The sequence below is a fragment of the Lonchura striata genome, chromosome 10, assembly GCF_046129695.1.
Source record: "Lonchura striata isolate bLonStr1 chromosome 10, bLonStr1.mat, whole genome shotgun sequence".
Classification (NCBI taxonomy): domain Eukaryota; kingdom Metazoa; phylum Chordata; class Aves; order Passeriformes; family Estrildidae; genus Lonchura; species Lonchura striata.
In genome coordinates, this window is record NC_134612.1 from 17298198 (window position 1) to 17325832 (window position 27635).

Consider the following 27635-nt stretch of genomic DNA (forward strand, 5'->3'; position numbering starts at 1 on the left):
CGGCTGGAGATGAAAAAGACCCACCAGGAAAGCTCTTCCGTAGGAGCTGATATTTCAGCTATTAAAGAAGTTTCTGTTTTAATAGACATTAATTGCATATGCTCAGGAATTTCTTCACCACTTAAAAAACACCCAAAGCCGCTTTGAGGCTCTTCCTTTTTTACTCTCCCGCCTTTATTTGCTCTGTAAACACACTTGTGCACACCCTGGATCCTGTAATGTTCTGCTGCAGTGACAGCAGCTCCAAAACAGAGGAGCAGCAACCTTCACATCTCACCAGGGACTGCTGAACGTCCTGGATCCTACCCCTGCCATCACAGCACACCACAATGCAGAACCCCAGAGCGCCCAGCTCCTGGCAGGACGTTCTCCCAGCACAGGATGAAGCAGAAGATGCCGTTGGTGCCATTTGTACCAGCAGATAACACTATCAGGAGCACACGCTCACAATCAGCCTGCTCTCTCACAGGCTGAAACTCCCCTAACGAAACCCTACCTGTGAGCAGTGGGGTTTGTTTATTAAAGTGCTGTTCCGAGTTTACCCACAGATCAAGGCCTTGATTGTGGCAGGTGGAAGATGTTAAAGAACTGCAAATACTTTGTAGCCTTTTGAAGAGGCCGCTGAGGTCAGCCCAGCAATACTTCCCATCCCACGCCAAGCAAGAGTGGCAGAACCCTCCTACGCACAAACAGGATCATGGCCAACTGCTACAGCAGGGCTGCCCATCAAGCTGCTCATGAAGGCACCAGGAAGAAGGGAGGACAAATAGAATCACAAAACTTGGATCAATTCTTTGTCTTACCATATACGTATCTACACATAAATGTTTATGCACACCTGGCAACATCTGTGCAGCTTTGGGCGAGCTTTCACCCTTCCTGGTCAGTAAAGAGACTGTAAAATCAATGCCCTAAACACACCTGGAGGCAAGAGAACACCCAGCAGCTCCATCTCCACCCCATCACTGCACACAGCAGGAAACTTCAGCAAGGAGACACCAGTGAAACGCCACTGGAGCCCAAGGGAGCCATCTGTGGCACTGGCCCAGAGGAGCTCCTGGCAGATAGCCCACGATGCTTTCTATTATGTCCTTTAATATTGCCTTACATCTCACACATCTGTTGGCCTCCCTCCCCAACGGGAAGGCTGGGAGTGACTCCTCTCGTCAAACAGGTCTCCTCCAAGCCTCGAGCAACATGAAATCTCCTGAGAGCAGCCAGAAATCTCTTTCCCCTCTGAAATCAGGTTACCTCCACCATGCTCAACCTCAGCCCACACAGAAAGTAAAGTCTGAACCAAAACTCAGACACCTTTGGCTGGGCTGGCCATGCCACCACCACCTAGCCAAGTGAAGCCCCTGCAGCACCTCACAGAAGGGGGGTAGGAGAGGGGAAGTAATTTTTGATACTGAAAATGTAATGGAACATTTTGTATCGATCCATTGTGGGATGAGTCATGTTTAGAGCGACTCGCCTCCTCTTCCCCTCACTTCCTCACTCCTAAATTATGGACTGCAAGAAATGAGCAGAGATAATGGGCAATTTCAGATGTTCCGAACTCAGGTTTCTCTCCTGCTGGAACAGCGTGCCGTGACAGGAGATGGACTGAGCTCCAGAGATATCCTACATATTCCCATGCCTTACACTGGCTACAAAAGAATTGTGTCTAACTAATGGGCAATTAGGAATGAACCAGAAGAATGGGAGATTGCTTTGTGGAAGAAATGAGGAGTCAGAAGGAAGATCTGAACAGGATCAACAGTAAAAGGAGACACAAAAAAAAATAGATGGGGATCAGACACAAGCTCCAGAAAAAGATAAGCAAGCTGGAGGTAGATTTCTACATATGCACACACACACCAGTCTCTAATTTGCTGAGTCTCTAGGAGACTAACTAACTTTGAGGGTATAATGCAGAAGATGAAAAGCTGCTTATGCACTTGCCTATTAATGTTTGGCAGTGGGACACAGGCAGGATGTGACCACCCAGCACCCCACCACGTGTGGCATTCAAGCCTGACCCAAGAAATCTTCCAGCACTGAACTCCAGCCAGGACCAGTACACTCCATTCAGAGAAGAACCTGGTACTTCAAACCCTGGGAGATGACTAATTGCAGTAGCTGAGTTATGGCATAGCTTTTAACACACAAGGAAGAGACATTAAGGTCATCTTGACTCTCATCTACACCATCCCCTCCCACAGCAGACTTGCTGCTCTTTTTTTCCTCCTACTCCTTTTCTCACTTTCTTCCCTCCCCTTCAACATTCTTTCCTTTCAGGTCTTCTCACCTCCCTCCATACCCATTTACCTTCCTCTCTCGATCCACTCCTCCAGCACTTGAAAAATCCTTCACCCGCAACTCCCACAGCAAAAGCCCTTCTCTTCCAGGAATCTGCTTTATCTGGAGTTTGATCTCCAGCAATCACCTGTGCTAACCCTTCCACAGACCTCAAGTGCAGATTTGTCTGCCTTGCTTTGCAGAATCTTTAGGACAAGGATTGTCATCTCCCCCACTTGTAAACCACAGGACACATTTACTGGGTTAGTAAGTGATAAATAAGCCACCTCAGCATTTCAGGGTAGCTCAGTGTGAGTTCCCTTGGTGTTTGCCTTCCCTCCACTGCAAACTAATCTACCTGTAAAACTTTTTCTTCCTTATCTCTGTTACAAGGTTATCACTTGAATTTATCTGCATTTTTCAAAAAAAGTTGAGAGAGGGAGGTGGGGAAACAAAGGGCCTTTACCAGCCCAGTTCAACCTCAGCTCAAACCCTGAGATGCAGGGGAGCTTGTGGGAGCACCACAGGGAGAAACCACAGCCAGAAATAACTCACTGGGATTATTTCAAACCCCACATCTCACTTCTATTCAGCCTTCAGTAGGCTTTTGGACAAGCAGACACATCTGGCTGTTTGCTCAGGGAGCAGTTATCAAATCTAGATCCAAATCCACCAGCTGAGTGTGTGTCTGCCTTTGGAAGGAAGCTGGAAAAGAGGCGAGTAGACTGTTGAAATGGAAAACCGGGGTAAGGAAATAGAAATTACAAAGAAAAGATTACCCACCACACTCAGGGTGCCCAGAGGTGACTGAGAGGTAGCCTGGGCTTCAGTGAATAAAAACATCAAAACAGGGAAAACAAAGCCCTCCACCCACGTCAGAGCCCATGCATGAATTGGGCTGGAAACCACAGCTATGCAGGATGAGGGATTTGCATAACAGGTGGAGCACTTCTCAGGAATCAAGGTGATAAAATGGTCATTCAATTAAAATTAGGAGGCAAAAGTACTCACTAGACAGCTCACTGAGTTGAGATAAAGAACCAGCTTTTAGCATCATGAGAACCTACGCTGTCTGGGGTTTCTGCTCTCTGGCTCCCTGCACTCCTCCACCACATGGATCTCACCCCATCTCCCTGCACACAGCAGCTCCTCACCTACATGAGGACATTGCTCCAGTCACTGCAGCACACCCATCCCCAGTGCCCTCCCAGCCTTCAGAAATACTTCACCAGGAAAATGCTCAAAAGCCACATCCTTCTCTGTCCCTGCAGCCCTAACAGCCTCTGCAAGCTTATCTGGTGCAACTTTCTGACCCTCACACATCTTGGAGGAGAATTAGCTGGTAACTAACAAAGCACTGCAGGAACCACATGTGTCAGGAATCCCATGTGATAAAAGCAGTCTGCCATGAGAAACCTCATCCAGATCCACAGGAAAAATTACAATTTTTGTTACTGGTTTCATCTGAACTCACCAGCTACCCTCAAGACTACACAGCAAACAGGAATGCCTCCAAGTCCCCTGTGATTAGACATGGTCACCAAAACAGCAACAAGCAAGACACAATGAAAATTAAGAACAGAAGTCAAACAATCACCTAGAAAATAACAGGAGACCATGTAAAAACACCAAGCCAACAAGCACCCCTTCCTTCACACAGAATGCCCATCGCAGCATTTCACCCAATAGGGATGGAAGAGCTGCTGCTTAATGCTGACCCTGGAAACTTGCCCAGAAGTTTTTACACCACTCAGCACCCTGTGCATAAAAGGGCAGCAGTGGTGACACTCCTAGTGAACTCCTGCTGGCCAAACTGTCTGGCAGGTATAGCTAAAAAAGCTGGGTTTGGAAAATATTGCCTTTTTATAGCTTATCTCAGTGCAGACAGCTGCCTCACACCTCTAGAAATAGCAGGATTTAACAGCCATGTTTGCAGGGACAGATTTTAAAGGTTCCATCTTCTAAGAAACAACCTACACATTCAGAAACAGGAGGCCAGATTTGTTTTGATACTGGAACCCCCTTCCATATGCTAAGCATACCCACGGATTTGCAAAAACCCTGCTCTGAAAATGGGATGTTCATTCAGCAACAGGCGACAAGTAACTTGCGTTTGCCTTCCTATAGAGTCTGTTCCCAGCACAACCAGCAGCGAAGTAGCAACATGATTAGGCTGATATTGCCTTTTGCTGAAAATAGTTGGCATTTTAGAAGTAAAATAGTGGTGGAGGAGAGCATTAAACACTGGAAAAACAAGACTAATAACTTAAATACAAATACCCCACAGGCAAAGCCAGTCAGCAACTCTCTGTTGTTCCTCTTAAAGTGGAGCAAGTCAGGATCAGATCCCAAAGCATTGTTTTGATTTGTCTGAGGTGATAAGGACTGGGCCAAGAGATTCACTCCTGAGAGTCAGTCCCACAGCTGCAAATCCCAGTCCCAGGAGTCTGGAGAAACTTCTTCAGCCTCTTCAACTCTATCATGCTGGTGAGTGAAATAGGGATAATATTATTTTCTGACCTTTTAGAAATAACGAGCTTTTTTAGATAAAAAGTATCAAATTCCCATGTATTTAACACTGGAAGTGCTGACGCTAAGGATGTAAATGGTTCTGAATCTAACAGGGCCTTGCAGGATTTTCACAGTACCACCTTTTACTACCAATAGTTGGACCAGTTGACTACAGCATCTTCCTCATCAAGACATTTTTAATCTTTTTTTTTTTTTTCACTGAAGGAAGGGGTACTAAAGACAACAACCTGCTGTGAAATGACCAAAATTCCTATGCAAACAACTCATTAGCAGTGTTCAAATGCAATTTAAATTACTAGTTGTTAAAGTGCTCCTCAATTTCATGGTAAGTTTCCAAGCAAAATTACATGCTATGTACTATTTAATTGATTGTTTTCTACTTCTTAACATCCATTTATTCCCTCCTCCTGTCCTTTTCTTCATTTCAAGGGATGTTAATGACTTTTCAGGGAAGAAAGGGGAACAGCAAATGGAGTTGAAGAAGGATTTACCTGAAGAACAAGGATGTAGGAGTGAAGTGGTTGCCAAAAACAGGCAGCTTCACCAGAACTTGTCCTTCTGATATTTTTGCTGTAGGGGTGTGAGACAGCACAGCACAAGTATTCTTTTCCTCTCCACCACAGGCAGCCAGGCTTTTGAAACCTGATATTTCTTTAAAACATTGTCATCCCCCACCAGGACAAGCAGTAAGCACAGTTAACTATTCGAGGACATCAGTAAAGCAACAGGAGCAACTCCTTTCCTCCTCCTGGGCACCTTAGTCCTTGAACCAACACACTCACTGGAAGCAAACAAGTTGTTCTCACTTGGAGATCTCATCCCAAATGCAAATACCTAACTCACAGGAGCAAAGTCCCCCTCAAAGCTGACCGAAGAATTAAGCTGTGAGTGAGACCTCCTGCTGTATGACCAGCTGGTACAGGAGAACATGTATGATAAAGCTAATAACAACAGACATTTCTTAAAAGTCTGAACTCCACTCAGATCCCAGGAAAGAGCAGCTGTACAATTGGGTGAGGTGCCATCTGGAAATTTCTAATGTAATGATACATGTGAGATCATGTCACACACTACCAACACAGATCAATTTTATGAAATAATCAATGCCTCTTGGTTTACCTTTAAGCAACTGATGCAGAAATATTTTGTGCTCAGAAAAGTATGGCTTTATTGGAGTAAGAGAGATGGGTTTAACATCATCACTCTGCCCGAGGCCACAAAGCACCCACGTGTCCCCAGGAGCTGAGCACAAACCATCACATGAAATACAGAGATTCGCACTTTTCCCTAATCTGCTACACAGTGCCCTAATTTCGTGCCTGCACACCACAGTAACACTACTTTCTCAGCATTCAGGTACAATTTAGTACTTCAGGGATCCTAAACCTTTGCCTAAAGAAACACACAAAGTATAAGATGTGCAGAGGTTTGCAGCTTTCACCCTTCCACGCTCACATGTGCCAGTCCCGTGCTATCTGGGGCAGCTTCTCTTACCTGCCGTGGGGCACACACACCCAGCCCTCACTCAGTGCCTACTGAGCCCTCTCCAAGCACTCAAATCACAGTGCTGGTGTAATCCCTTTGCCAACTATGCAGTGCCAGCCCTGGACTGATCAGAGCAACAGCCAGGATGAAGGATGGGCTGGGAACACAAACCTCCCTACACAGGAGCTAAACAAGTCCTTTGCATTTAACACAGCATTAAAAGAGATTGAGAAAAGCTTAAGAAAGGCAGGCATGGAGTTCTCTGAACGCTCTTGAGGGCCAGTGCCATGGAAGGTTTCTCAAGCTGGAGTGTTTACTAGGTGCCAGGCTAGAGGAGAGGAAAAAAAAATCTTTAGACAGCTGTATTAATTTACAGGTCAGCTCTTAATGGCTCTGTTCCTGGAGCAGGAGAAAATCCTTTGTGGATCCTGGATAGCGTCAGTGGTCACTGAATCTGCTCAGGTCCTGGAGAAACACCAGATGGAGAGCCCTGGCAGCCTGCAGTCCCAGCCATGGGCATTACCTCGTCCTCCAGAGCTCCCCCAGTTCTGCCTGCACCCACCAGGAAAGGGGGGCACAGGCAGCACATGGGGAGCTCATCCTGCACAGTCTGTCAGTTCTCAAGTCACGTCCTTGCAGGGGTGAGGTGTTGCACAGAGAAGGATCAGCACGAGAACATTTAGAGTCGCTTCCCCAGATGTGCCAGACAAGCCCTGCCCGGAGCACTGGGTTACGGCACCCAGGCACTGCTCATCCTTGTCTTCCAACAAACAGCACATCCTGGTGAGCAGGAAAGGGAAGAGGGGAACAGAATCATTTCCAGTCCCACTGTGCTGTTCCCAAAACTCCAAGCTCAGCCACAGGCAGCTGGTGAAGCCTGGATGTGCCACATGCATGTGCCAGTACAAGCATGGCCACTGCACAGGGGCACGTGTGCACATGCAGAGGCAAAGCACAGCACACAAGGAGCAACACAGACCATGGTCCTACTGCCACAATTCCACAGCTTGGCACCACCATGCACGACAGAGGATGAGTGTCTGCTGGGGGAGTCCTTGGGCTGAGGCTTCAGGTGCTGTGACACGTCCCCAGGGCCCTGTTTCCTAAGCCATTGCCTCTCCCCTGCCCAGTCAGGCTGGGCACTCTTTAGGACAGCAATTATTTCCTTTGCTCAGCCCAGCCAGGCCCTGACCCCACAAGCTGCAGTAATCCAATCAGCCTTTTGAAACAACAAAGGATAAATGCAGCTGAACTCTACAAACCCCCAGCATGTCTCAGCCACAGAAAAGGCTCCAGCAATCCTTCATCACTTTTTGTGGCAGAGTGTTTTCTATCACACATCCATCCTCATGCTAACCATATTTCCCTGTTCAAGACAATCCAGACAGCTTTATACCTCAAGGACCTGCTGCAAATCCACATCTCTGGAAAAGCAAGGAGTATTAAGCCCTATTTAAAAGGGCAAATGAAAATCAGCAAGAGGTTTACCTTTCCAACAAAGGTCTTAAATTTAAGATGGAGAGTATGAAGCAAGAGGTCTGAAGGAGCCTAAAAATACCAGTTAGCTGAGAAGATACAAGGATTACTAAGCAGCATTGGGAACTATAAAAGGGTTTTCACCAATGCCCCTTCCAAAGTAAAAGGATGAACTCCAGTGCTTCGCATTCGAGGTGCAGGACTGGCTGCCCCATGACCCCCAGAGCAGTGTTAAAAGCACTCTGTACATGTTACATGCTCCAAATCACAAGAGGAATGCAGGATGGTGGATCTCTGCTCCACATTCCTCAGCATGGTTTTAGCTGCCATGAATAAAATAGGAAGCAGAGCATCTTCCAGGTTCCCCCCACACCCCTGACTGTCTGGATGAACTGCAGCTTCCTTTCAGGAAATAGAAAGGAAAGAGCAGGAGGGGGTGGGGAGGCAAAGGGAGGAAAAAAAAAAAAAAGTAAAAAAAGAAGCAGCCAGTTACAATATCAGACAGATTAAAAACTTAACACTAAGGAAAAATACAGAACAACAGGGAAAAAAAAAAAACAGACACTCAAAGTTTATCCAGTTACAGTTGCTAAACTTCAACTAAGAACAGTTAAATATTAACAACTGAAAGAAATATATGTGTTATACAGCCTTTTTAACACACACTCTTGCTTAAGAGACAAAAATCATACAGAAGCTGTATTTTTCTTGCTGACTACATGAATTTCCATGCTGACCACCTCCTTTACAGTGCTCTGCTACCTTGTTGGACTAACAAGTGAAACTAAAAGCGTGACTGAATGGGAGCTGGCTTAAAATATCTTTATACCTACTTCTGAAGAAACATTTTGCCTTTGAGACCAATCCAGTAAACCAACTCTCTCTGCTATAGGTTTCATTGGGTCCCTTGCTGTTGATCCACATGCCTGCCTCCACCAGCAATGCACGCACTTCAATGCAATCTGACTAAACAAAAAAACAAAACAAAACAAAAAAATCCCAAATTGCTTGCTATAACAGCAATGATGCACTTACCAGCATTCAGGCAAGCTCCTTTGTTAATGTGCTTCCCTCTCGAGCACATCAAATTTGGAACAAGGTCCAGGAGCAAGAGAGAACTGAAAACTGACCACAACAAGCTTCCAAAACAAGAAAGGGGGGGGATTAAAAAAAACCTTACTACAGGAATTCAAATCCTGCTTCCACCAGACCCTGAGTCACCTCCCCTCCCTTGCAATAGATCAGAGCAATGGGTAAACATTTCCAAATATGGAGATCAAAACTCCAAAGGATGTCAAAAAAAAAAAAAAATCACCCTTCTCTCCCTGGCTTTGGCACAGGGATGACTTGCCCCTCTGAAGCATGAGCTGAGCAATCTGCCTTTGCCAACCTACACAGAGCCTGGATATGGGGCCACAAAAAATCACCTTCAACTGTGCTTCAGAGGCTCCTGGCATGATGGGTGACACTACATCTCTGTCCCCTACTAGGGATGCACAGGAAGATTCAATGGGAGCAACTCTAGGAGTTGTTGCTCCTCAACCCTTGCAACAAACCTCTTTTTCATCCCTCAACTCACCAGTAGAAAAACTCCTAGAACTACTTTTTAGAGTGTTCTCTGAAGGCAAATAGGCAGATTCAGGCTGTGGTTATAGCAACATCAGCTTGGCCCAGAAAAGGCAGGCTCAGCCATCAGTTACACCACATCTCACACTGGCTGCTCACTGGCATAGAGAAATATTCCCTGACCTGGCTCATCAAGCTAGTGCTTTATAAAGAGCACGTATTTGAACTTGTATTATGGAAAAAAACCCATAAAAACAAGACAGCACTGCAGAAAGGCACAAACTGAAAGACAAGACAAGATCCCTGCACATACAAGGAGCCCCAGGATAGCAGCACCCATCAATCCCTGCTGGGACACACAGCACAGTATCCCATGTCAGGTGGGAAGTGGGGAGCACCCAGCCTCCCCACCCCTGGAAAAGGGACTTGAGTGTCAATGCTCAAACACACAAATCAAGTTTCAGAGGCAGTTTTCTTAGCAGGTATAACTATCCCTGCAGAGCCTGTATGCACACCACAGCAACATCCCCATGCCAGCACTGCCACAAGCATCAGTCCTCAGCAGCCAAGGCTGACCTGCAGGCAGCAGGAGCTGACTCTGCCTGCCAGCATGGGACAGCAGCCTCCTGGAAGCTGCAGCCATGGCTCCAGGGGCAGGCAGCCTCTCAGGAATGTGCACAGCAGGACATTTTCAAGGCAAACAGGCTGCTGAGGCAAGGCGATCCAACCAGACCAGAGTGATTCCCCGGCACCACCCACAAGATGCTATTGAATTTATAGGGAAGGAATTCCAGAGCTGACTCTGCCCATGTATGGCCAAAACAAACTGTAAAAAAGCGACATTACAGTACATCTGGCTTTCACTGGCACTGAGGCACAGGCTTCAGGAGGAGCTGAAATCCTGCAGAGACAGAAGCTCTCCAATTACCTCCAAGAACTGAACAGTGGTCCAGACCCGTGGCAGCAAGAGTTTAGCACCCACAGGTGACAGAAAACATTTAAACCATTGCTTTAAAAGGTAAAAAAGTTCTCTGCCTTTTAGAATACATCCATATTTAACTCATTGGTCCATCACTACCACTGTAAAAAAAAAAAATAAACCTTGCCAGGCAGCAGCAGCATACGTTCATTACATTGGTTGTCACAAAGGCAGCTTTAAAGAGACAACAGTTCAAGTGGCACTAAATGCTACACCAGGACAACCTCAGCGCATTGCAGGTTGGGACTAGCTCTCCATGGGTAGCTGATTAATTATTTTTCCAAAAACCCACTAGAACCTCCCACAGGGGCTATGTGCCCCAGCCAGCAGCAGGGTCACCCGGAGATCACCCCATGGTCAGAAATGGGAGCTACTCTCACAACTAATGTAAAAAGTGACAGGTTTGTGCAGGTTTTACAAACTCTCACTCAAGTTTTCAGGAGAAAAACAATAGGGAACATCTGGAAGAGCAAAAACCCCATCACAGGCACATACCAGCCTTTACAGCTCTGGTGGTTCCACCAAAGATGAACAGATCAAAGTTCTCCTGAAGAGTTAAATGCCACCACCTTGCCTGCCCTGCCAGCAGAGAAATATTAGCTGTGTCAGCATGAGAGGCACAGGGCTTACAGAATGGGAGAGGAATGCAGCCTGCAGTGGCACACATGGTAGGGACAGGGACACAAAACCCAGGGGAGTTTGCCTTTGCCTTAAAGCAGCCACTGGGTCAGGGGTGGCTAAGTTAAATGAAAAATTACAAATTACGTAAGAAGGATGACTGAGAATATTTGATTCATAAAAACATCTTGAAGGGGCAGAGAACAGAGGGACTGCTGCAGAATCACAGGGACACAGGCCACATAATGCAGACAGCAAGGACCAGGGATGCTCAGACACACAGATGGCACAGCCATGCACAAAAACGCCTGCTCCTCCACCATGCACAAAGGCAGATTTAGGACTTGCAAGCTGAAGTCCTGTGCAGTCAAAAGCCAGCACAAATGTTTGTGACAGTTCCACAGGCAAAGGCAAAAACCAGGTGCAGAGGAATAAATATAGAAAGAAGTCAGGCAGGCAAAGCAGGTGCTGGCTTGTAAAACCTTGGCCAGAAAGGCTCCCCAGGAGGTTGAATCTGGTAGTTTTGCAACAGCTCCACAGAAAGACAGAAGAGACAGAAAGAAAAAAAGAGAACATGAATGCATATGCATTCTTTAATCGCCATATATAGTATATACAGACATTTGGTATATACACCCCCAAGCTCTCATATGCCACTGTATAGTATATACTATATATGCATTGCCATCTTTGTTTCCATGTGCCTACACTTGTACAGCCTGTGTCTGTGTGTGTATGCATTTCTGGTGTGTGCATTTGTCATTACCCCCACGTTGCCTCTCTGTGTGAGCTATGACACCACACATCGCCCCACAGAGCGTGTCTAAAGCCTCAGCACCTCAGCCTGGGATGACTTCTGGACACTCACAGCCTCTCACTGCTGAACCCTTCCCCACCAAAATCTCTGGGTGTAAGCACCCCCAGGGAACCATCAGTTTGTCCTGTATTTTCCAGTGATCCCACTCTCCCTCCAAACTTTGAGAGTCAGGAACAAGGTGCCACTGTCAGAAAAGCCTGACATTCTTGTCCCTTGTGCCTGTGAATTGTGTTTACATACCAGTTTTCACGCTGCACAGCCTTACTGGTGGGATGAACTCAGAGCAGGGCGTTTGGAAACACGCAGGGCTCCACCAGACTCACGACTTCAGGTTTCTTTCCCAGCCCTGAAAAGAGAGAGACTTGAGTGATGCACACTAGATAGGCTTCCCAACAGCTTGTCTCCAAAGCCAGCAGCTTAACCCACACAGTTTCTGGGAAATGCAGTATTTTCCTTCCCAGCTTTCTCAAGTGGAAGTGTCCATACTCCTGGACTACTTTCAGCACCTCTAAAAGCATGACCCACTACCCTGAACTGGGCCAGTGACCAGCAATGACCAGAAATGTCAGCTGCCAGAGTCTGGCCAACAACTCCCACCTCCTCACGTCACCGCTCCTTTACTGCTCTTAATACCATTGAGAAAGGAAAAGGATAAGGAGATGCCAAATGAGGTATAAAATAAGAGTACAGGGTGAACCATCACTCATCTCTGGTCTTGAGCACAGTGAGCAAGCTAGAAGGTGCCATTTAAGGCATTTTGAAGCTCATGGAGTTACCATTACTATGAGCAGAGCTACAGCACCAGCCCTCCCCCTCAGCACAGCCTTTTTTCTCTGGAGCTCTGTACAATCCCCAGTGGGGACTATCTCACCCTTTCTTGAAGCTGAGAAGCAGACACCACCTTCTCTTGATGTGACCTGCTCAATGCTGTGTTTTCCCCTTCTGCAGATGATTAAGTCAGAGCAGAGGGGACAACCAGGCCACCATTCTGCACTTGGCATGGGACATGCCAGGACACATGTCAGGATGCACCCTACAGAGACCAGCAGCATCTAATGCACACACTCCTTCCTGTCCCAATCAGCCCCTGGCCAGCATCCCATCCCAGCCACATCCTGGTCACTCTAAAGCCCTATCTTTGCCCATGACAAGCACAAGCTTGTCATCACAGCTCAGCAGAGAAAGCTTCTCCTATTTGCTGCTGTCACTATGGAAAAGCTCAGTTCACACTTGTTTGTTGTACCTGGGCTGCTCATGATGGTGCAGGTGAGCGCAGAAATCTACAACAAACAAGGAGTAACAATGTGTTGGTGGCTCATGGTCCAAGCCCCTCTTCCCTGTCACACAATGAAATGGCTCCCTGCCCCTCCAACACCCCTTATCCCCCATGCAATAGCCAGGAGGGCGACAGGGCTTTTGCCTCTCCCAAGCAGAGGCACATGCCCACTGTGCCAACACCACAACAGCACACTGAGCTTCATTCTGACCCAGCTCAGTCCCATGGTCCCTGTTCTAGCACCCAGCTCTGTTTCAGCACAGGGATAGGCAGGTCTAACAGTCCTCAGGCCCATCAGAGCTCCCCTAAGGTGTTATGAGGACAAAACCAACTGTAAATTCCAATGGTCTCTCCCTCTCACTGCAGGGATGAAGATGAGTAACTGCAGAGGTTTGTTGCTGAACTCAGCCAAAGAGCAATTTCTCTCCATCCATCAATGAGGAGACAAGAACAAGCAAATATTATGGTTGCACATGTTTACTTTTCATTTTAAAATGATGTAGAGTCACATACAATTTAGGTCCTTCCCACAGACTCCTGGCAAAATGCCCTTCAGTCTTATCTGCAAAGGCAGCAGACAACAACACTCCCCTCTGATTCCAACACTATTTCAGTTAAACTCACAACAGCACCTCCAGGAGCTCCAGGTAAGACCCAACCTGTGTGTAAAAAAATCTTGGTTCAGAATTGTCTCTCACCCGGTTTAACTCCCAAAATGTTTACAAGATCAGTGACAGGATTTGGCCAGTTGAACTGCATCTTCCTGGCTTTGCTTCCCACATCAGCTGTCCCTGTCACCTGTGACAGGGATCCTGCAGCAAGGTGAGCAGGACACCACATACCCTCCTTGAGGCACCCAGCTGAAAACTTGCTGTGAAACCTCCCTCTCAGCAGCACGTGGGGCCCAGCACCCCATGGGTGCCCAGGCAGGCACTCAGGCACTCCATCCTGGCAGCACATCCACAGCTGAGAGGACAGGGACAGCCTGACTGGTCACAGCAACACCCACCAGAGCCAGTCTATCAAACTACTCCATTAGAGACAAAATTATCAGAAGCAGTTTGTTCACTCGCTGGCTGGCAATAGTGATGCTGTACTACTGACAGTAAGAATCAATGTTTCTTAAGAAAACAATAAATATGAACCTAACACACAAGTACAGAAAGAACTTTTTTTCTGTTTGCAGATTTAAATCTAAAACCAGTAGTTTACAATGCCTGAATTTAAGCATCAGTCCTGTGTTATGGCTTAAGTTTTCTTAGATTGTTCAGATTTTTCAGGAATGGTCAGTGAAAAAACCTTTGCAATAATTCCAAGTTTCAAAGAGCAGAAGTCAGTACTTTCAGACAAACAGGCAACCCTAACATAACTCCACTGTTGCCTCATAGAAATGGAAGTAACCAGACACCACAGTCCCTTTAAATGAAAAATCTACGTGTGAAAATGACTTCAGCTCATTAGACTTTTCCCAGAACAGTCTAGTTTGAATGGCATCTGTTTTCTGACTACTTAAAAGCTGCATTCACTTTTAATCTCCTTTACACTGAAAGTGTTACCAATATTTAGAGTCTATTTATTACTATTATTATATTTTAAATCAGCATAGCTGTACTTGCTGAAGCCCAAGTGCAAACACCAGCAGAAGTGGGATAAAGCAGCCTCGTGCTGGGATCCTTTGTTCCATTCCTTCGTGAAGCAGATGGTTCAACCTGACAGCCACAAGGAAAATTGTCATTTTAACTGTTCCAGTCACCAATTTTAAAACACAGACAAGCTCTCAGCCAGTCACCCATCAGCATGAACTGACATGGGTCCCCCCCTTTGATTGGCATGTGCACGAACAGTTCCCCAGATGCCAACCTCATTCAATCTGACCTTTTCACTTTAAATGAAAACCACTTAAAAGCCTGCCCTGTTCTGACATATGTCTTTTTATGTCTTTCCTACTCTGTGCCAATATATGTGTTATTTGCTGGCCAAAGTTCCCAAACTCAGAAATCTCACATTATCTCCCTCCATTGCCACAGCCCTGACCCTCAGGCACTCTGGCCACTGCAAGCACTGAGGGAGCTGTCTGAGATCTCCACATTCTCACATATTGGAAAAATCAGATCCCTTTCACACAAATCTCAATTTGGAGTCCAACTCTGACTTAAAAATCAGGTTATATGCATTGGTAGCTTTACACCTGAATACAGCCATACATAGACAGGTACTCATCTTTCTACACTGGGACAGTGACACATGCAGGATCTGGCCCTAACAGTTTTCTCTGTTAGCATCTGTGTTTCTCAGGTTTCATGGATTAAAATTAAACTGCTCAATTCAACAGTACACTGCTGAAGTTATCTAATAAAAGGATCACACAAGACAACAAAAGCTGGGGACACGTTTCCCCTGCTCAGCTGCCAGCACAGCACCTGCTCAGGGAGTCACCAACACAAACAGCCTGGATGCTGCCTTTTTGGGTGTCAGATCCTGTGCTGGTGAGAAGCAGTGACTCTGTGAATGGTTTCAGTCTGTAAGGAAGCACACGCCCCTCCTCGATAGCACTCAGGACAGAGCTGCTTCCAACCCCACTACAACCCTGTGTGTCAAAATTAGCAATAATGGGGCTTATCACTTCCGAGCTCTGGTGCAGCCTCATCCTGGAGGAAAGCTGATTCTGACCACAGCACAGAACATCAGCTTGGGTGGGGAAAAAGAGCTCCCATAAGCAAACTCCCTAGAAGCCCCTATGTGCTGCAGGGTGCAGAGCCAGGTGCTAAAAGCATTGCCCCAAGGTCCTCCAGCAGTGCCCAGCAAGCTTTGAGACCAGGCTATATTTTTTTGCCTTTGCTGTCCCACTTGATTTTCAGGTTTGTCCTGGTGTTTGTTAAATGTGACTAAAACAAGAGAGGAAAATGAGTTAGGAGAACAGGTAGGGAAAGAGAACACTTCAGCACAGAACTCAATTTCCACTGAAGGGATGCCAAGCTGCCCCAGAGATTGCTGTACTATAGGAAATTAAAAGATCATTCAGAGCAGAAGAGATCTAAACAGCAGCTAAGGAAGTTGTGAGAAAGCCCTACCTACAGCATCCCAGCAGCCAGGAATCACCCTGAGCTGGAGCCACTGGGTCACAATGGTCAAGAACTAACCCAAAAGCAGGACCAGCTTTGCTGCACTGATGTTATTTTAAATGCCCAAGGACAGCTAGAAAAAAGGGTGGCTAAGGAACGAGAGGAATCAGCATGTTGTGCCAGAAAGCCTGCAGGTCCCATGCTGGAGCAGCCTTTCAGCAGCTGCTGTCACTGCCAGCAGCACTGCCTGTGATTTACAGGTCTGTAACTGACACCAGGATTGGATCCCTCCTTTTCAAGCACAGACTACTGACCTCACGCTGCTCACATTCCCTCAGTTTACTGGAAGATTTTCAAAACAGCCTCAGTGACTTTTATTTTCATTTTTGTTTTTCCCCCCACTGTTTGCTGTCTGCATTTCACTAAGCCTGGTCAGAGATACACTGAGCAAGAGGGGGGCACTTCCACTTTCTCACTCAAATGCACCCCAGCTTCTTGATCAAAGAAGGACAATCAATCATTTAGAGTACCACGGATCCCGAGTTTCAAACAATGGAGAAAGTTTTTCAACCCAAACCACAAAAGATGCCGTTCCCTCACTGCCCGAGGAATGGCCATCCTCCCCAGGCAGCACCAGCAGAACAGTGCCCCAAAACAACTCTTGTGTTTAAGGTGCTCAGTCAAGAAAAACCCACTGACAGTGCCCAGGAGCACAGGGAACAGAGCAGTGCTGTGCCCCAAGGCAGAAGCCCAGCCCACTTTTAAGCTGAAATCTCCTAGGGCAGAGGTGGTACATGTTTCTGTGCCAAATCTAAGGGGTTTATTGTTGCATTTTATAATAAAGCATAATGTTCTTTTTACCATTTTAAATGGGCAAATTTTGGAGGCAGAGAACACCTTCTCCCAGGCTTGCTCAGGTGCCACCACAATGAAACCCTTGGCAGCATGGCAGGCCCTCTTATCATGGTCCTTCAAGCCATTTGTAAAGAAAGCTTTTAAAACTTGGAGCCTTCATGACCGGACAGTCTTCCTGTCCAAGGCTCACATTTTTGGTCAGATAATTTGAAAATAGCAACAGATAGCTGGCAGACAGCTGGATTCCACACTCCTGTGCCCACGTGGTCAGACTTGGTATTTTTGAAAACATTATAATCCATGGAGATGTTTAAAAAAGCACAATCAACCATGATCAGTAAATCTCTCTGGTTTAGAAATGTTTGCCCCTACAAGCATTAACCAAGTTCTTTCACCTTTATATCTTAATAGAAAAGATAAATTTAAGTCCAGGACCGGCCTGTTCCCATTTCAGACTTAAAAAAAATACATCCAGGTGGGATGAGTATGTATTAAAAAAAAAACAACAAAAAATCAAAACTTTCTCAGTGTTGCTGCTCCCCTTTCCAAAGAGCTGCTAGGAGAGGCCAAAGAAGCTTATTCCTTCAAGAAAAAAAGGAAAAAGCTTGGATGGGGCAGAGAGACCCAGGTAAACATGGACATGTGGCAATCACCCAGCAGCAAGTGGAGAAGCCTCACCACTGACTGCACCTCATAAAAACATTTCTGTTTTCAACAAATATTTTTACCGTCACAAATAGAATAATAGGGAAAAAAACAAGGGTTTTTTTTTTCCTTACAAGAAATGAGTTGCAAGTTGACATTTCCCTCAGAAAGCTCCAATTTGAGAAAGGACCCATTTATTCCAAATATAGATAAAATTTCTGGAGCAATTCTGAGAAGCTGTAATACCCGCTCTTATTACATCTGAAAAGTACAAGGGCCAGAAATGCCTGTGTACACATCTGCCTTCTGAACAGGAGAGTACCATTACTTCCATCATAGACAGGGACTGAGACATGCAGAAGATACATTAAAAGGCTGGTTTACTTCCTAAATAACCCTGACTTCAACTGGAAGCCAGACTCCTGACTGAATTTGGCCCTTATGGCAAAGGAATAAAAAAAGAAACAGAAGGGCAGCACTTGAGGCTCTGCTTTATGCTTTTCCTTCATGTGATGGAGAAACTGGGCTGCTCCCAGAGTCCCCACTCCAGGGTAGGGATGGGGAGGGACAATGGCAAAGGTGCTGTCCTTTACTTTGCTGTGGTGGCAACCTGCTGTGATGATCACACAGAGCCCTGGACCATCACTGCAGACAAAACTGCTGCTCCTCTCCTTCCCCAAAGGACATCTGAACATCACCACCACCAGCCCTGCAGTGTGCAAACCCCAGCCTGACACTAATAACCAGAAAAAAGGAGAATGAGAGGGTTTCCTGCACTCATAGCAGCACAACAAGGGGAAGGAAAGGCAGTCCCAATGCCCCAGCTCAGCAGAACCATGCACATGCTGTCCCACAGCACAGCTGCCAAAAGTCCATCTACCCAGCACAGCAACCTGGTGATCTGCCTGCAGGATGACACGCAGCTCCACGCAATTCCCCTGCATGCAAGGGAAGGACTTCCTCCCCCAGAAGGTAACAGAGGTGGGGAGGGCACACAGTTGCCTGACACCCAGCCCTAAACATGTTCCCATCCTGCCAGCTGGGACTTGGGCACAAGAAAAGGGAAGGTAGCAGAGGTTGGATACCCCTTCACCATCTTGTGCAAGAGAACCAGCACACACAGACTTCCATGAGAATTCTGTGGAATATTGTCCCACTAAAGGGGCTTAATTAATTGTCTGTAAAAGGAGACTGTAATTTATCATGAAATTTTCAGCACAGCAAGGGCAAGTATTGTCACTTCCTTACTCTCTTTAAAAACAGATGATAAAAAGGATTTAGACCTTCCATGGCATTGTACCTTGACCTGGAGAAGTAAATACACTGGACTTCCACTGCATTTCCTTTATTATTTGCCTCGAGCACCAACAATTACTATTACCCCGAACCTCTATGATTTGGTTCACTTTGTCTGCATCCCCATTTCTCACTGAAAAGAAAGAGGCTTATGGTTTGCAAAGTGGCAAAGTTAGCAATTATACACCTCCCAGCAGCCTCACTGGAACTCACTGGTGCTTGCAGGGAGAGATCACACTTCTTCCCATGTACCTGATGGTTTCTCAGCACAAAGTTTTCTTGGCTACTAATTTTCTGTGTTCTTCCAAGAGTTTGCCACGTGATATCCTCCAACCTGCTACACCTGAGCACGGTATTCCAGAAGAGTTCAGATCTGCTCACTTGAAACATTCGCTACAGCGTGTGATCGCAACATCACACCGAAGGTACAAACCACTCGAGACCAGGAAAGGGCTCTTCAACCTTCTTCTGCCTCTCTGTGTGATTCACAGGAGCACCTAACAGCATAACACAACCATCACACCTGTCTTCACCTACTCCTACCCCACCATACTAAGCCTGTCAGCAGGAATTTTGTCAGCAGCATTTGAAGCCAACATTTGTTGCCAAGCCAAGTGTTTTTATTTTTTACTTGGTGATGGGGAAAAACAGAAGGCAACTGCGTAAGCTTTTGGAGGCAAAGATCTCTCCAGGACTTGCCAGACAGTACTTTCAAAGACTGAACTGGCACGGCATCAAAGAAGTTGGCATCCAATGTGCAAGCAAGACCAGCTCCATGACAGCCATCAGCCAGGCTCAAGGAGCATTAGTGACTGCAGTCGGGAAAACAGAAGGCAGAGGAGGAGACAGAAAGACTAATACTGCTCCTCTCACAAGAGCTACAGACATATGCCTGGTCACCACCCAAAAAGGAAACACAGAATAAAATGAGGGGGGACCTTTGTGATCAACTGCAACATCTTAGGCGGACACCAGTGGCCAAGCACAAGCCAAGAGTGACCACACAGCAGCAAGTGAGATACCACACTTGGCTTTCAGCCTAGGAACAGGAGACACGTGTGGGAGCAGTGTGGGAAGAGCTGGCAAGCAAAGGCTACTCCTATCAGAGTTGTAAATCTTCAGAGTGCACACAGGGGCTCACAGAGGCCTTGCAAAAGCCATTTGCCCATAGTCACCATATATATATATAGTTCCAACCCCCAGAAACACAGCTGACCTGATCACCAGGTCTTTATCAGCATTCACAGAGACCACAGAAGGTCAAGAGAGCCATCACCCAGGAACACAGGACAAGCACAGTGAGCTCAAAGGGAACTTGACAGGCCAAAAATGACTGCAGTCACAGAGGACCGGGGAGAAGTCGCTCACGTCACCATCTTTTTCTGAGGCGTTCAGAGGCAACAAAGCCTCTGACCTTTGATTAAACCACGCTACTCTCACAAGAGGGGGCGGCTTAGGGGCTCAGGAACTCAATAAGAAACTATTTATCTCAAGGTCATGGGTTCATACCCTCTTCAAGTTCTTTTTTCTTAGTCAATTAAAACAGGAGACTTGATCTGCATTAAAAAACCCGTTGCTAAGGGCACAGCCAGATACTGCCTCATCAAACAGGCAGATTAAGAAAATAACAGCCCCTTTGCTGCTCCCTGCACATGCCACAGCAGAGCACAGCAATTTTGGGAATGCTTCCTGTGCAAAGTGAACACAACTCACTTTTGTACCCAGAGTGGAAAAGCAAAAAGGGGCACTGCAGATGAGCAGGCACAGCTGCCATCACCAGCCTCTACAACAGGACAAACACATCCATTTCCAGAGCATTATGAATGGAGCTGACCCTGTCCCAGCCTCTGAACCTAGTCCTGAGAGATTCCTGCCCACCCCAGTACCATTCCTTTGAGAAGATGGACATTCAGCCACTGACTGCGGCCCAGACAGCCATTCCTCCTACCCCAGCTGGTGCTCAGAGGCCAAACCCCATCACGAGGTAATGGTGAGGAGAAACAGAAGGCTGGAGATGTGCTTCTGCTTTTCACACCCAGAGCAAACAGCAGTTGCAGAGCTCAAGGCCCTGCTTCCAGGGAGCCCAGCCACTTTGGACTGGACATCTTTCAGCCCTCAACCCCGCAGTGCCATCAGCCAACCCTTCCCACTTGCACACAAGGAGCACACACACTTGCATGGACACTCAGAACCAGATGAAAAAGAAGACTCCCTGATCCCCTCCTACTGCAGGTACAGTCCTGTCAAGGCAAAAACTTGACAGAAGCAGAGACTAGGCAAACAGAAAGAAAGGAGGCATCTTCCACTGTAACAGCAGGCCCAACTCAACACATGAATCAAAGTTAATGTGCGTCTGAAACCAATTACTTTCATCAATAGAAACTAAACTGTCTAGGAACTGGGGTTCCTGGTAGTGAGCACATACACACATTCAAAACCTTTTTCTACTTCTTGCTGGTTTTTAGCCCTAAAAAGCCAAGATGAAAACACACTCTGGCACACAGGGTACATGCACTCATCTCTTATTGCCCTTAATGGCTTCCGACCAAGAAAACACATCCTTGATCCCAAATATAATTATTAGCTTCATAACATTTTTTATAACCCTGTGCTTCTATATTTATCCTTTGGTCCAATAGCAGATAAAGGATTCAAGCACAAGTTCCCTGTGCACCAGGATGGAGGTGCTGGCCCTGATGGGGCACTCTCATACCTCAGGGCCAGTGCAAAGTAACATGGCACACAAGCAAGGGGTTTGGAAACAAACAGGAAGTCAGCATAGTTTTGCTCTGTTCACCAGAGATGGTAACTATTTTGGAAAAGACTACGTACCCTATTGGCTTTTAATTAGCAGCAAACCAAGTCCACTCATCTCCTATGAACAAGAAATTACTAGGGGTTACGGATCCCCAACCAAGGTAAATAGATCTGTACCAGTCCTTCACCCCCAGAATAACTGCTGCTTGTCAAGCACAGTAACCAGGGGAATGAATAGCTTCTCCTGCAAGCTCCTCACTCAATTAAACTAATGCAGACAAAAAGGCTGGGCAGCAGCCGCTGGCAAGCACAGACCAGTGTCAGATGCACACACTGTGCAGCAAAGTGACTGCACCAGGTTCAGAGCAGTGAGGGACAGGACAAGCAGCCCACAGCCCCTGTCATCACAGAAGACACCCAAGACTTGTCCTTGAGGAGGTGCTGAATGGCAAAAACTGGTGGGGTCTGTGCCCTGAGAAGACTCCAGGAAGTTTTAACTACATGCAGATATTCAGAGCCATTGTTTATATTTCAAGGAGACAGAAGAAGAACAGAGACAGAATAGGAAAAAACCTAAGGAAATTCTTGATTTATTAGTAACCAGAACTATTCCTACTGCTGCCCCGAGCACTTCACTTAGCAGCCTTATAATTACAACTCTGCCTATCCTAAAATGTGCCACAGCAGAAATAGAGGCCAGGAGAAATGAATAGGATCCTCAGTCCTTCTTGAAGACTTCTTGAATCACAAACTGGAGAGTCCAGAGACAACTCCAGAATAAATTGCCATTTTCTTGTTCTCAGAGGTGTTAAAGCTTGCAACTAAATGTTGACAGTTGGAGAAAGAGAGTAACTCAAGTAAAGGACACAGTCCAACCAGGACTACACACACAACCCCTACGGAGGTGGACAGATCAGCACATGGACAAAGGCAGGCAGCAAACAAAATCCACAGCTCTTTTCCTTTCACCTAGACTTTAACAAAGTGGGAGTGTATAAACATATTGCTAAATCCCATTCTCCCTCACAAACTAAAGGAAGTTGTGTCTTTTATGTCAGTGGAAGCCCAGCCCTCACCCACTGTGGCAGAGCAGCCTGAGGCAATGGCAGCAGGTGCCCTGCTGAGCTGAGCCCACACAGCCACCAACACACACAGCTCCAATGGGATCCTCTAGCAGGTGTTACTGGAATCCTGGGCATCTCTCTAGCAAAGTGCAATGATATTTAACTTCCTTATGAGCTCTGGAAGCTGTCGAACATCTGTTGGGATTAGCAGGTTTGAGAAGTGCACACGAACGCTGGCATAAGGAATGGGCTGGCCCATTTATGGATGGGAATGCTGGACAAAAACCCAAACCCACACACTGTATTTGCACATACGGCTGTATCTCTCCTGACACATTTCACTGATTTAGGATGGAGGTGTCCCCTATAGCTTACAGCCTACTTCTGGTCGCTGATAACTTCAGTGAGTCATACTGCTCCCCTCCTCCACTTCACCCATCCAAATGCACGAGTGACTTTTGCTAACAGGCTGGGCCAGTGCAGCTCTACCAGGAGCCCCCATATGGGAGTTGCCCTTTTGCAGGGGAAAAAATAATCACCTTCCCCCAAGCTCCATCCCACGCTCTGGGGTGCTGCAGATCACACTCACAGCCCACAGACCTCCAGCAGGCTCCCAAACACCCAGCTGCAGCTGATCAGCCACCCAAATTCCTCGTGGCAAGGGACTTTACAAGTTTCATGTTTCTCTTGGGTGTCCCTCCCTCACACAGAGGCCTTCTGTGAGTAAGGGCTGAGGAATGAGACAGCAAGTATGCACAGCTCACAACTGCAGCAATAAACAGCCGTGAGGGAGATGAACTCCCCAGGAAGGATGGTAAGAGCCCAAGTGGGTTCCAGATTGAACAGTACACATTTGTTACAGAGACAAAAGGGGCAATGGCTTGCAGTGGCAAAGCCACAGCAGCAGAATGTTCCCATGACCCAGAATTGCTTTGCACAAAGTTGCAAATCCTACATGTACAGCTCTGCTCTATCAGAAGCTACTGCTTCCCTTTCCTCCATACATTTCAATACTTATCAGGTCTTCATCTTAATCACATTCTGCTAACAAGCACTTTTTACATCTTTTTGATCATTGATCATAATCAGTCACTATGTCTGCAAGTCAATCATTTCTGCTCTTCTCTCAGCATTCTTCATCTCCCAGGGCAGGACCTCCTCAGACCCAGATGTCACTTCATGGGTGCAGCTTGTGCTCTGTGCTTGGCTTCACAGGAATTTGATGCATGCTGTTTGCTAGATACACAACTCTCCTTCAGGTAGCAAAACAAGTGCCAGACCCAACCCAAGATGCTACTGGTCAAATTTGGAGATATGGCCAGCACAAGAAAATACTGGCTATGCGATATGGAAACAAAAATCAAAGGATAAAAGGAATCCAGGAGTATACCAATACCCAGAATTACTCATGTTTTTCATTATATGGTCTTGCCTTTCTGGAGATCAAAAGCATCTGGAATTACTTTCATTTGAGGCAGAATTTGCACAACTAAAACACACAAAATATGTTCCCATTCTAGCAGGTACCTCTACCAAGGGAGTTGAAATTAAATGAGATGAGCCAGTGACTTTCTGATAATACAGCTACCTTTGCACATCCAGCTCCACCCATGAAAGTGGGCACACCCTTAATCAGGTATGAATCAAATCACCCAAGACACAAGAAATTTATCAAGAGTTCTTGCAACAACAAGAGTTCTTGCTTGTGCCTCACTGCACTTCAAGAGACAGGCAACAGCCAACACAGGCAGACAGTGACAGTGTAACCCAAGACCTAACACACCACCTCAGGTGTGCAAATGAATACAGACTGGGGGCTTGGGCCATGGCACCCAGGGAAGCAGGGTGATGTGGATCTGAGTACAAGAGCCCAGAGAGTGGCCTGACCTCAGACAGGGTGGGGACAAGCAGCAGAGATGATCATTGTAATACACTGGAGCAATCCTCTCTATCCTATGCCAGGGCAGAGCACAGAAAAGCAATACACCCAGCAGTGCAAAGGTGAGGTGATAGCAAGCCACCTGCCTGCATCCCCAGAGTAATTTGACACCTAGTTGTAGGAACAGTGCCCAAAACACACTGCCTGTAGGCTGTGTGTGCAATGAGGCCATGGAGTAACTAACTTCATCCAGAATGACTTATAAATGAACACACCCTGCAGGGATCCTCGTGCCTAGTACTGTAACAAGCTCTGCTCTTGTAGCTCCTTCTACCAGCTACAATATAGTCCTTAAAAATTTCTCAACTAACTTCCCCAGCCTCCACACACCCCAAGTTCACAGTTCTCCCACACAACAGAGCAAAAAATGCCGTGCCAAGCCAAGGAAGGAGGCACACAGGCACTCTGTGAGCTGCCATCCTTTCACCCAGACACTTCAAGGACCTGGGTGGGTCGAGTGCCTTAGAAAGACATGTTCATTTATATTGTTTTAAGTCCACCTGCTACTCTGGCCACATTCCCAAAGCTCAGATGAAGAAGGAGACACTCAAAGAAGCACTACATGCCAAGAGCCCCATGCTAATTCCTGCAGCAATACAGTGGTCTAAGGCATCATTCCTAACTTCCACAATATGCTTCTGCCCCACAGTCCTTCACTTAATGCCACTGCTAAAAGTCTGCACCACTCACAATAGGATCTCCTGCTCTGTACAAGGCTGACTCTTCACTGCAGCGAGGCTCTGGTCACTCTGCATGCTACAGTAGGAAAGAAGCCTGACATCTCCCTGGTAACTTTAACCCTACTGCACTGCATTTATTCCCCATCCATCTAGCTTGGGAACAGGTTAGGATTTGGGTACAGGACAGTGCTAAAACACTCACTTATCTTCAGGCACACAAGCAACTGCAGAGTTCAGCAGGATTACTCATACACTTGAATTTCAAACTTACTATGCAGAAGGTTCACCAAGACCTCCTTAAATGGCAAAGATGCAATGTCGTGTTTTCCCAGCTCTGCTCTGCATCCCAAGGAACTCGAAAAGGAAATGGATTCTCTGAAAAAGCACCAAAGTGAAACTGTGCTAAGGAAGGCATAATTCTCATTCTCCAAAAAAATAGCCTGCAGAATCAGAAGTGATGAATAAGCCTTAAAAGCAGCTTCAACTGAAGCTTTAAAAGAAGTTTCAACCCTGAAAAATGTCAGTCACACTGTACATCGTAAAACAAGTCACTGAGAAAGCATCTAGCAGATGATGTGAAGTCCTCATGGCTTCTACTCTCTGAAAGATGTTTTTATACATAAATACCCCCTGGACCTTAACCATCCCTGTGTCTCATTTCTAGACCTCCTCACCACCACATTTCAGTTCCAACAGCATTAAACTGCTCTAGCCTCCAAATGCCAGAGGCAAAGACCAGCTTCCACACTAAGCTAGGTATTTTAATACTCACGCAAGGTAAGTACAGGCTTTGCCCCCACTCAAAGATAATGATGATAAGCATAAGAGGCAGGTACAGCAGGAAATATGGTAGAAGATAATCGTAAGTGCAAGGAACAGTTCAGAGTAATCTCCGGAGCTGAGCAGAAAGGATGTTAACTTCAGTCTGTAATTACAAACAATTCTTCCCAACCATTTATTTGCTTTATTATCAGTTATGACTGCACACTTAAGAGAACAACATTGGTCTAACTCCTTTTTACTCCATGATTTTAGTGTTAAGGGTGATCTGAGACAGAGTTTCATGCCTCTCCAAGCCTCAGTGTCCTACCAGTAAAATGGCAAGAATAATTTTCCTCCACATTGGGAAGGCATTACAGAAATAGTTCCTCCAACTTCCAAAGTGCTCCACTGAAAAAGCAAAGAGTGCTCCAGAAAAGCACAACAGAAAATTAATAACTGCATTCTGTCTAGAATTTGAACAGTACATGGTAAACAAAGCCTGGGGCCACACACTGCACAAAGAGAAAAGCAACAGAATAGATGCTCATTAAGTATCACCTTCCACTCTGGACACAGAGTAGGTGCCCTGGCAATTAAGTGGCTATATCATAAAACCTGATTGCAGGGGAGGCTGAAATTAAGATTTCAATGACCTTCATTCTGGCATTTCATAGCTTTGGAGCACTTGGACTTTGCAACTTAAACACCATTCTTTTAACAAAGTTTTCAGCATGCAAACAACTACAGATTTGCCACATGGCTGCCACAATCACTATCCATTTTTTTCTGGGGATATCCAGATTATAGGCTTGTCTTGGCCACACTAATACTTTGAGGTATCTCTCAAGATTTGCCCAAACCCACGATAAGCAAATCAAGTCTTATCTCAAACAACAAGGCATGTCAAACCCAAGCCAGCTGATGTCCTTCAGCAAAAAGCTTGAACAGGAACTTCAGTGACACCCAGGCTAGTGAGGCAGTGATGATGCAGCAGCTGGAGCTACAACCCCTTATCAACTGCTAATTCAATCACTCTCCCAATCCAGACGCCGTGGCCTGCACTATCTGGGAGACTCCTTGCTTTCATTCATGCCTCACTAAGTGGAGTAATTCAAATCTGTTAAGGTGAGGTAATAAACTGCTGAAACAGAGATCTCCTTAGGGTACGTGCACACAGCACGTTGAAAATGCACATGCACATTACTGACACAGAAACCATCCCAGCTGGGGCACAACCACCACAGCCACTGCAGCAGGACCACCCACAAGTCACCTGTAACAACACCTCAACATTCTCCATCCAAAAAGCAAACCTCACCAGCCTGAATTCCATGCAGCAGCCACACCACTGAAAAAGCCCTACAGGAGATACTTAAACATCACAGAGCCGAGTTTAAGGGAAGGTTTAAAACTGGACCATCTCTAACACACCACACAGTGCAAGCCTACCCACCCCATGGGGCTGCACAGATCCCTTTTCAAGGCCTGTGGGACAGCCTGTCAATTCAGTCTCCTCCACCCCACCTGCCTGTGCCCAGCTCTCTGG

The 27635-nt window shown here is 46.4% G+C and overlaps 1 protein-coding gene across 11 annotated transcripts in view; it reads right to left on the bottom strand.

The window, feature by feature from the left end:
• The window catches only part of LPP (LIM domain containing preferred translocation partner in lipoma), a 326612-nt gene that overhangs the window by 283973 nt on the left and 15004 nt on the right, over nucleotides 1-27635 (bottom strand). For 6 of the 11 annotated variants that reach the window (XM_021536843.2, XM_021536840.2, XM_021536845.2 and 3 more), the window contains exon 2: nucleotides 11994-12099. The gene's annotated coding sequence lies outside the window, so the exon portion shown is untranslated. Of the gene's footprint in view, nucleotides 1-8808; nucleotides 8985-11418; nucleotides 11469-11993; nucleotides 12115-12624; nucleotides 12672-25598; nucleotides 25646-27635 lie in introns of those variants that run through there. The other 5 variants (XM_077785686.1, XM_021536839.2, XM_021536841.2 and 2 more) reach the window with 4 other exon arrangements.